Source organism: Fukomys damarensis, unplaced genomic scaffold (genome assembly GCF_012274545.1).
Source record: "Fukomys damarensis isolate Sample0158 unplaced genomic scaffold, DMR_v1.0_HiC HiC_scaffold_19, whole genome shotgun sequence".
Classification (NCBI taxonomy): Eukaryota; Metazoa; Chordata; class Mammalia; order Rodentia; family Bathyergidae; genus Fukomys; species Fukomys damarensis.
Window position 1 is genome coordinate 41,728,116 of NW_022900931.1, and position 476 is coordinate 41,728,591.

Genomic DNA, 476 nt, shown 5'->3' on the forward strand with positions numbered 1-476 from the left:
GCTAAGACCCCCACATCACTGCAAACTGTTAAGAAAGTCTTTTCAAGAGAAAACAAGCCACCGCAGAGTTGATGCTTAGCTAGGAGCAGTTTTAACGCTGGGAAGGTCCCAGGAGGGTGTGTTTCGCCCGCGGAGGAGGGGAAGCGGTGGCAGTTGGTGGGGGAGTCATTTTGGTTATTAGTAAATAAATCAAGCAGCAGAGAACACGAGGCCTAGGCAACTCCAGGAGCAGCCCAGGCCTAGCTCCCCCTTCTCTTCCCAGCACAGGCTGGGTTTGATCTCAGAGCCCTGTAGATTGCCGAGAAAGAAAAAAAAAAAAAAAAAAAAAGAATCATATCGAACCACAAAAGCACATGGGGCGAATGTAAAATATAAACACGGCATTGGGCTGTGAGTGGCTGTTATTAAAGGTCTGAATTACTAAACATGAGAGGCGGGGAAAGCCAGGCGGCCATTTCAATAATATAAACCTCCCC